At 34.2% G+C, this 10,139-nt stretch overlaps 1 protein-coding gene across 3 annotated transcripts in view; it reads right to left on the minus strand.

The window, feature by feature from the left end:
* Positions 1 to 10,139, minus strand: part of TAOK1 (TAO kinase 1) — a 147,619-nt gene that overhangs the window by 94,004 nt on the left and 43,476 nt on the right. The window lies entirely within an intron of this gene.

A 10,139-nucleotide genomic window follows, 5' to 3' on the forward strand; every position in this document is an offset into this window, starting at 1 on the left:
ATGAGGTAATTAAAATATTTGCTCTGTCAAATACCAAAAGATGACACGAAACTTGCCATCACAAGAGTAGAATACTAAAACAAGAAGGAAAAGGAAATCAGTAATCCAAAAGGAAGTTCGGAAACAGACCCATTAATGTGTATCTTGGAATTTAGTATACAATTAGAAAAAGAATAAATATTGTTGGGAAAATTGATAATCCATTTGGAAAAATAAAATTATATCCCCATCACATACTTTACATAAACATGACTGCTAAATGGCTAAAACAAAAAGGCATCTCAAATCAATGGAAAAAAGACTGATTTGACAAAAATAAGTATTTTGGTGAGAATCCAATAGCCATGTAGGAGAAAAATAAAATTAAACTATTCCTTTCCTCAAACTGAACATCAGAATTACATATAGATCAGATATGCAAATATAAAAATGAAACTATACAAGTACTAGAAGGAAATACGAGTAAATTTCTTTCTAACGAGGGTAAGGAAACTTTTCTAACTATGGTCTAAATCCAAAACAGTAAGGAAAAGCACTGATATATTTGATGATATAGAAAAGAAAACTTAAGAGGAAGGACCATGAAAAAAAGACACCAAAAAATAAAAAAAAAAAGATAAAAATTTGGCAGGCCAGGTGTGGTGACTCATGCCTGTAATCCTAGCATTTTGGGAGACTGAGGCAGGAGGATTGCTTAAGCCTAGGAGTTTGAGGTTGCAGTAAGTTATGATAACGCCACTGCACTTTAGCCCAGGCAACAGAGTGGGACCATGATAACAAAAAATAAAAAATAAATTAAAAAATACCGCAAACAGCTAAAAGCTCATAAATTTGACAATGCAGATGAAAAGGACAAATTCTTTGATGGATATAAACTACCAAAACTCACTGAAGAAGAAACAGATAACCTGAATGTCATATGTATATTAAAGAAATTAAATTCATAGTTTAAAATATTCCCATATAGAAAACTCCAGGCCTAGACAGTTTCACCATAAATTCTATTAAACATTAAAGAAAAAAATAATACAAATTCTATATAAACTCTTCAAGCTTATATGAAATGGGAATCTTCCCAATTCATCTTATGAAGCCATCATTACACTAGTATCAAAAAAAAAAAAAACTCCAAGAATACTACAAAAAAAAATGAAGACTTCCGACCAATGTCCCTCATCTATACAAAAGCTAAAATCTTCAACAAAATATCAGCAAATCAAATCCAGCAATATATAAAAATGATACTACATCACAACTAAGTAGAATTTATACCAGAAATGCAAGGCTGATTCAACATTAGAAAATCATTGTAATTCTCCATTCTAAACAGACTAAAGAAGAAAAAACAAATGATCATATAAATAAGAGGCAGATAAACTGACAAATACAATATCCATTCATGATAAAAATTATCAAACTAGGCATAGAAGGGATAGTCTTAACCTGTTAAGGGTATCTACAAAAAAATCTGCAGCTAACATCATACTTAAGCTTGAAGACTGAAAGCTTTCCCCTAGAGATTAGAAATAAGGAAAGAATGTTTACTCTAATCCTTCCTAATCAACGCTGTATCCGAAATTCTAGTGTAAAAGACAAGAAAAAGAACTAAAAGTCATACATAATGGAAAGAAAACTGTCACTAGTTACTGACATTATTGTGCACATGAAAAATTCCAAAGAATGTACAAAATAGCAAATAGCAAGAGGAAAATGGAATATTTAAGATATGTCTAACAATATGTGAATAGAATTTATGTAATAAGAATAAAACCCTGAGGAAAGAAATCAAAGTTAACCTAACTAAATGGAGAGATGTACCATGTTTGTGGACTAAATATAATTATGAGGTAATTCTTCCCCAATTGATCCAAAAAGTCAATGATTCATAGATGTAACACAATCTCTAACTCCAACAAGATTTTTTATAGATATCAACAAACTGATTTTAAAATGCATATGAAAAGGCAAAAAGATCCAAAATAGACAAAATATTTTTTTTAAAAAAGAATAAAGTTGAAGGACTTACACTGGCTGATTTCAAGACTTAACAATAAAGCTACAAATAATCAAGATAATGTGGTACTGAATGAAAGAATACATAGTCCAATGAAACAACACAGAAGTCCAGAAATAGATCATATAAATATGATCAACTGATTTTTAACAAAAGTGCAATAAAGGTAATCTTTTGATAAATGGTGCTGCAGCAAATTGGACATCGATACATATAAAAATGAATTTTGATTCATACCTCACATTTTATAGAGAAATTAACTAAAAATAGTTTATGTATCTCATGTAAAAGGCTAACACTATAAACGTTTAGAAGAAAACACAGGAGAAAATCTTTTTAACTTTGGGAATTTTTAGATATGATACCAAAAATGTGATCCATAGGCCGGGCGCTGTGGCTCACGCCTGTAATCCTAGCTCTTGGGAGGCCGAGGCGGGCGGATTGCTCAAGGTCAGGAGTTCAAAACCAGCCTGAGCAAGAGCGAGACCCCGTCTCTACTATAAACAGAAAGAAATTAATTGGCCAACTGATATATATATATAAAAAAATTAGCCGGGCATAGTGGCACATGCCTGTAGTCCCAGCTACTCGGGAGGCTGAGGCAGAAGGATCACTCGAGCCCAGGAGTTTGAGGTTGCTGTGAGCTAGGCTGACGCCACGGCACTCACTCTAGCCTGGACAACAAAGTGAGACTCTGTCTCAAAAAAAAAAAAAAAAAAAAAAAAAATGTGATCCATAAAAGGCACAACTGCTAATTTGGACTTCACCAAAATTGAAAACTCATGCATTTGCAAAGTTTAAAGGATGATGTTAAAAGAATGAAGCCAAGCCAGAGGCTGGAAGAAAATATTTTCAAATCATGTATCTGAAAAAGGATTTGTATCTGGAATATATAAAGAACTCTCAAAGCTCAATAACAGTCTAGTGATGCATACTTGGGGTGATAAAACCATAAAGAAACTCCCAGAAGTAATATAAATGTTAGGATAGTAGTTAATTTAGGGAAAAGGGAGGAGGGATTATGATTAGGGTGAGACACACAAAAGAAATTCTGGAGTGGCTGCCAAGTTCTATTTCTTGCCCTGGGTAGTGGTTACAAGGGTAGTACTGACTTATAAAAATTCATTAAGCTATATATTTGTAAAATGTATTTTATCTATTTGATTTTATAATAAAAAGATTTAAGAAAAACCAAAAAGTTGTAGACACAATATAGTACCAATAATATAAAATAATTTGCAGAGAAAAGAGGGCAATATGCCAAAATGTTAAGGATTATTTTTAGGTAGTTACTGCCAACATTAGGGCCAATATTCACAAGTCTATACTTTCCTTATGTTCCAAATTTTAAATAATAATACAATTTCTACAACATTTATGCATATTGTTTAGACTGTCAGATGACAGAACAAACAAAAACTAAAATGTATAAAAATATCAGAACTCCGAAGAAGTTAGAGATCCATGAAATATACCATTAAAACATTGTTAGGCTAGAAGAGTTAAAAGCATCTAGTGCATAACTACTTCTTTCCTATAAACTCAAATTCCCAAAGGTACTTTATTTTAAAAATTAGCACCATCCTGGTTGCCCTGGACCCATTCAGAATATTACTAAGACAGTCATCAATGTAAATTAATTAACAAAGAAAGGTCTTGTCCATTTTAAATACCTGTCCTGAAAAACTACAAGGGAAAAAAAAAAACATAGAGGAGCTTTCACAGTACCTCTAATCATAAACTCCATAATTCTTCTAGTCTGCTCAACATGTATTCACATACATGAATACCCAATAAAATATACGACTAATATAAGTTGATAAACTAAAGATGAGGCTTAAAAGATATAAATGTTTGTAACAAGTTCTTAAAGGTACTATGAGACTGCGCATGCTAACATTTGTTTTAAAAAAGGCTATTAGATTACATTTTTAAAATATCTAATCTGTTCTCAGGGGAAAATATCATTAAAGTAACTAACTATTTCCTTCCTACTAAAGAGAACAAAAAGAAACTAACAAGCAAATAAACAGCAATGAGATCTAATTTGTTTTTGGTTCCACAAAAATAGACCAAAAAAGCCTATCATTTATTAGGCTATTTACAGTTGAAAATGTAAAAGCCATACATACTTTTTGTGGGTGGTGTCACTTTGTTCAATCCTAAACCATACATCTCCAAGAGAGCTGATGAAACTAGAACAAAAACCCAATATAATTTATTTAAAAATCTCAGACCAAAATGGGATTTTCAGAGTTAAGTAATGGCTCCACATTTGCAAAACATACTCAAATAACTGACAATAAGATGAGTCAAAAGCAACAAAAAGAAAATGGGGGAAGGGTACTGATAATCACAACACATTCAGTATTACTTGAGGAATGCTCCTTGGATCAACAGTGATGATGTCATGGTATTCCATCTTTTAAGAACCTCAGATTTTCACAAAAAGGACATTGTTGGTCCTAAGCAACTGATTTAATATTATAAAGCCCTTTTCCCTACATCTGTTAATTGGAGAGTTCAGGCTTAGAAAACAGCCAACCTAGTCAAATGTTCAGTCCCTTTCGAGAAAGAAAAATTGCCTCTTAACACAGAACTGGCAGAGATTATACTATCTACTACATTCTCCCTTGACAGACAGACAGACACACACACACACACAAGTATGTCACTATATCAATGACTGAAATTATAAGAAAAGTCAATAAGAAATTTGACATTGCAGGATTCACTAGGCTTACTCTACACAGAATTGATCTGACACTTGTTTCAACCTACTTAAAAATATTATATGTAATTACAAAAGTTTGAGGTTGAAAGAAATTTAAGAGATTATTTGGTTCCAAAAGGTCAAGTGTGTTTTCTCAAAATCACATAGCAGGCCAGACCTGGTGGCTCACTCTTGTAATCCTAGCATTTTGGAAGGTTGAGATGGAAGGATCGCTTGAAGCCAAGAGTTTTAAGACCAACCTCAGCAAAAGCGAGACCCTTGTCTCTACTAAAAATAAAAAAATTAGCTGGGCACAGTGGTGTGCACCTGTAGACCCAGCTACTCTGGCGCCTGAGGCAGGAGGATCTCTTCAGCCCAGGAGTTTGGAGCTGCAGTAAGCTATGATGATGCCACTTGCATTCCAGCCTAGATGACAGAATGAGATACTGTCTCAAAAAAAAAGAAAGAAAGAAAGAAAAAAATCACATAGCAACTAATGGTGAGAAATACAGAATCAATTCCCTAAACCACCCAGCTAGTACTTCAAACTAAAAGGAGGGGAAAGATGAAAAGCAAGAATAATATTGTTCAAAATCTCACTGGATTACTGGGTAGGATGGGGTTATGGGGTAGGGCATACAGTATTATAAATATCACTTAATTTAGGGCATTCACAAAGATATGAAGATTTAGTGTTTTTTTTTTTAAAAACAAGGCATGGATGTATAAATAATATGTAACCATTTATATAAAAATTAAAAATATATCTCTATACACTCATACACAGATGATCTATGAAAGATGCATCAGAAATAAGGGTTAACAGGAGATTTATTTATGGATTCTTTCTAACTTTCAAATTTTTGTTCCCCAAATGCATGTATTACTTTTTTTTTTAATTTTAAAGAGAGCTATAGGCAATATTCTTTTCAAAAAAGGTCTTAAGTATACAACCTTATTAGTTACCATTTTATGACAGTGTTCTTGCTCCAATTAGACTAGACAAGTACTTAATAAAATCTCTGTAATTAAGATTAGGAATTATGGTGTTAACACTATTTTATATTTAGTACAAAATACCAATCTGTACCTTGGTATTAATTCAATACTTGCATAAAGTAACCAATGCTACAGGATTTTTGCAGGTGAGGAAAATGAATGAAAAACAACAAAGAATGATTTTCACTATACAACCTGACCATGGACTAGAAAACCACTGTAAACTGGTAACAGGTTATCATTATTAAAGAAAAACACCTAGGCCAAAACTGTATGTAGCTCATTCCTGTAATCTCAGCACTTTGAGAGGCCAAGTCAGGAGGATCACTTGAGGCAAGGAGTTTGAGATTTAGCCTAAACAACATATCGAGACACCCCACCCCCACCCACCTACAAAACAATTTTTAAAAATTAACAGGGAGTGGTAGCACATGCATGTAGTCCAGCTGGTATTAAATTTGAAAATAACAAATCAGATTATATAATGGGAAATTTGGGGTTAAGTGATTGTCTTAAGTAATGATTTAATAACGCAACTAAAATCAATTTTATTTCTAACATTTAACAGCACAAATATAGTTTATTTTAAAATACTGATTATTTAATGGTCATTTTTAATGAATCATTTCATGCAAATCTATGAACAGAACAAGAACATGGAAACAAAAAACAGTGGAAAGAAATTGTTAATAAACCTGAAGAGCTTTTTTTATTTCTGGAAGGATAACCATTACCATTAGCAGAACAGAAATAGGATAAAGAACTATCAAACAACCAGAGGGGACTAAATAGGAAACAAAGAAAACACAATTCGCTCTAAAGACCAGAAAAGGAAAAAAAAAAAGACAACAGAAAAGCACAATAAAAAACATAAAACAACACGACAAATGTAAGCCTTATACATCTTGATGACAATAAACTGGAATGGATACATTACTCTGCTTAAGATCCTCATTTTGGGTAAAAAAGCCAGATCCATCTATTTAAGAGACATACCTAAAATAAATGAAACACAAAGTATGAAAAAGTATGATGGCCATGTTTAGTGAAAAAAATTCAGTGCAGAATGGTGTGTAAAATACACTATGCTCCCATCTGCGTATGTGTGTGTATTTTTAAGTGGGGAGAAATACATGGATGTGGGTGGGTATTGGTATGTATTTGACTGCATATGCATAGACTGTCTCTGGAATATTCCAGGCATTCCGGCAAATGCCTAATATTTATTACTTGCCTTGAGGGAAAGGTACCCCTGGGCCTCTGAGGGAGATGGGCTGATCTTACACTCTCATGCCTGTAATCCTAGCACTCTGAGAGGCCAAAGTGGGCAGATTGCTCAAGGTCAGGAGTTCAAAACCAGTCTGAGCAAGAGCGAGACCCCCGTCTCTACTATAAATAGAAAGAAATTAATTGGCCAACTAATATATATAGAAAAAATTAGCTGGGCATGGTGGCACATGCCTGTAGTCTCAGCTACTTGGGAGGCTGAGGCAGGAGGATTGCGTGAGCCCAGGAGTTTGAGGTTGCTGTGAGCTAGGCTGACGCCACGGCACTCACTCTAGCCTGGGCAACAAAGTGAGACTCTGGCTAAGATAGATAGATAGATAGATAGATAGATAGATAGATAGATAGATAGATAGATAGATAGAAGAGCATAGCCTTTGAAACTACATTGCCTGAGGTAGAATTCTAGCCCCTCTGCTTACTACCGTGTTTCCCCAAAAATAAGACCTACCCATAAAATAAGCCCTGCAGGATTTCTAAGCATTTGCGCAATATAAGCTCTACCCCGAAAATAAGACCTAGTGATGGGCGTGACTACACAGCGTATCTGCACAACCCATGCATTTCGTCACAGAGCAGTAAAGAAGATAAGCAGCCCTTCTCATCTGCCCCATCGTGACAGCTACTATGACACAGGTGACGGGAAAGGTGCCGGCAGCCCCACCAACAAGGTCGGCTCCCCCTGTCAGGGGGGAATTCTATAATTCCCAGCCATCCTGTGCATGCTGCAAGCTGAGGCTTTGAGGGGAAAGTCTCCTCAGTGAAGTGAGGAGCGGGACGCTTGCCTTAGGTATTGTGTGTCCCCAGGGGGAAGGAGGAAAGCTGTGGCTGCCATTTTTCTCAGCACTGTGGGCCTCTCTCACCCCCCACAAACACCAGGGGATAGGGGAAAAGCTTCAGCAAGCAGTCTCCTATTGAGCCCTGAGAGATGATTTGTACCGTACTTGAAAAAAATAACGCATCCCCTGTAATTAAGCCCTAGGGTGTCTTCTTGAGGAAAAATAAATATAAGACCCTGTCTTATTTTCGGGGAAGCACGGTAGCTGTGTGACACTGGGCAAGTCACTTAACTCCTGTCTCAGTTTCCTTATCTGTAAAATGGTTAATGCTCTTAGGGTTGTTGTGAACAATATCATTACTAAGTAGTATTCCACTGCATGGATATACCACCAGTTATTTTTCTAGGAAACTCAAACATCACTAATATCTACTCCTGATAAAAACTAGAATATAAAAAAACTTTCTTAACCATACTATTCTATTTAATGGTGAAATACATTTCTATTACAGTCTAGAAGCTTCCTATCCTCTACTATTCAACATTGTACAGAGGTCTTGGTTTTGTTAAAATATGACATAACTGAAATAATAAACACATTTTTTAAATGCCATAACATATAAAGAATTCTACAAAGACCAATAACAACAACAAAAAGTAGGTTCTATAAATAGGCAATTCACAGAATAAGAATTACAAATGGCCGAAATAAACACACAAAAATATGCTAGCAGAACAGGGGATGCATAAAATACAGAGTATAAAAACAGAGAAAATGAACCATAAAAAGAGAAAAAAAATTAAAACTAAAATTTGTTTCTTGAAAAAGATCAAAAAACTAAACAACTTTTTAACCACACAAAACAAAATTTACACAAATCAAAGAATAAAAAGGATTATATGAGAATAGTATGAACCACCAACAAATTAGATTATCTAGATGAAATGGTCAAATTCCTAAAAATCAAACTATCAAAACTGACTCACAAAAATAGACAATCTCAACAGACCTATAACAAGTAAAGAGACTGATAAATTAAATAATGAAAAGACTTTCAGAAAAACAAAACAAAAAACAAGAAAAAACCTAGGACTAGATAACTTCACTTGTGATTTCTACCATTTTTTTTAAAAGCGATGGGGTCTCACTATGTTGCCCAGACTGGACTAAAACTCCTGGGCTCAAGCCATCTTCCTGCCTCAGCCTTCCAAGTAGCTGGGACTACAGGAGTGTGCCACCAAGTCTAGCTTCTACCAAATATTTAAAAAAGAATTAATTCATTCTATGAGGCCATTATTACCCTCATAACAAAGCCAGGCAAAGATATGACAAGAAAAGAAATTGCAGATCAATCTCTCTTATGAATCTAGCAGCATCTAAAAGGATTATCACACACCATAACCAAGTAGGATTTACTCTAGGAAAGTAAGGATGGTTTAACATACAAAAATCAATCAATGTAATATATCACTTTACTAACATGAAGGAAAAACACAATCATCTCAATAGATGCAGAAAAGCATTTGACAAAATCCAACATTCGTTTCTGATTAAAAAACACTCAACAAAGTAGGAACACAATTTCCTTGAAGTAAAACTATACCTATTCACCAATGAAATGATCTTAACTGGAGAGAATCAACAAAACACTATTAGAATAAATAAACAAGTTCAGCAAAGTTTCAGAATACAAGATCAATATACAAAAATTAGTTATACTTGCATACACTAAGAATGAACATTCTAAAAAGGAAATTAAAACCATTCCATTTCTAATATCATTAAAAATAATAATACTTAGGAATGTGAGATATAAAATGGTATAGCCACTGTGGAAAAGAGTTTGGCAGAACCTTAAAAAGCTAAACTACTATATGATTCATATGCAATCTACTCAGCAATCCATCCTGTATTTCCCACCCAGGAAAATGGCACCACCATTCTTTCTGTCTGAGGCCAGAAAACTATCAGGTTATTACGTATGAAATGTCCGATTTCCTTAAGTACTAAGTTTGACAGCTGGTATCTCTAACATTTCACTTTGATACTTCTTGTTGTATTTTTATTGTGAAGGTACATCCTTAGTCTTTCAAATGCACAGTCTGGCTTTGATTATCTTTTAAATTTATTTATAGATCTATTTTTGTGAAACCATGGATAAATAAAAAATTCATGCTATTTTCGAATATGAGTTCCATCATGGAACTAATGCTGTGCAGACAGCTTAGAATATAAAAGAAATGTTTGGGAAGGATGTGGCTAATGAATGCACAGTACTTCGATGGTTTGACAAGTTCCATTGTGGCGATTTTAATTTTGAAAATAGGCAACCTGAGACCAAGATGGACAA

The sequence above is a fragment of the Microcebus murinus genome, chromosome 18, assembly GCF_040939455.1.
Source record: "Microcebus murinus isolate Inina chromosome 18, M.murinus_Inina_mat1.0, whole genome shotgun sequence".
In the NCBI taxonomy this organism is placed as follows: Eukaryota; Metazoa; Chordata; class Mammalia; order Primates; family Cheirogaleidae; genus Microcebus; species Microcebus murinus.